This window comes from Mustela nigripes, chromosome X (genome assembly GCF_022355385.1).
Source record: "Mustela nigripes isolate SB6536 chromosome X, MUSNIG.SB6536, whole genome shotgun sequence".
Taxonomy (NCBI): Eukaryota; Metazoa; Chordata; class Mammalia; order Carnivora; family Mustelidae; genus Mustela; species Mustela nigripes.
In genome coordinates this window covers 43,837,818-43,838,122 of record NC_081575.1, presented here as the reverse complement: position 1 = coordinate 43,838,122, position 305 = coordinate 43,837,818, and the positions used below count along the sequence as shown (strand labels likewise).

Below are 305 nucleotides of genomic sequence, written 5' to 3'. Positions count from 1 at the left end.
GTGATGGAGGCAGTGCCCATGATGGAGGCAATGCCGGTGAGCGAGGCAATGCCGGAGAGGGAGAGAAAGCCAGAGAGTGAGGCAATGCCCGTGAGCAAGGGAAAGCCGGAAAGCGAGGGAAAGCAAGTGAACGAGGGAAAGCCAGAAGAAGGAGGAAAATCAGTAAGCGAGGGAAAGTCACATGAAGAAGGAAAACCAGTGGGTGAGGGAAAGCCAAAAGAAGAAGGAAAACCAGTGGGTGAGGGAAAGCCAAAAGAAGAAGGAAAACCAGTGGGTGAGGGAAAGCCAAAAGAAGAAGGAAAACC

At 52.1% G+C, this 305-nt stretch overlaps 1 protein-coding gene across 1 annotated transcript in view; it reads left to right on the top strand.

The window, feature by feature from the left end:
* Nucleotides 1-305, top strand: part of TCEAL4 (transcription elongation factor A like 4) — a 2,914-nt gene that overhangs the window by 1,967 nt on the left and 642 nt on the right. The gene's annotated exons all lie outside the window — the stretch shown is intronic.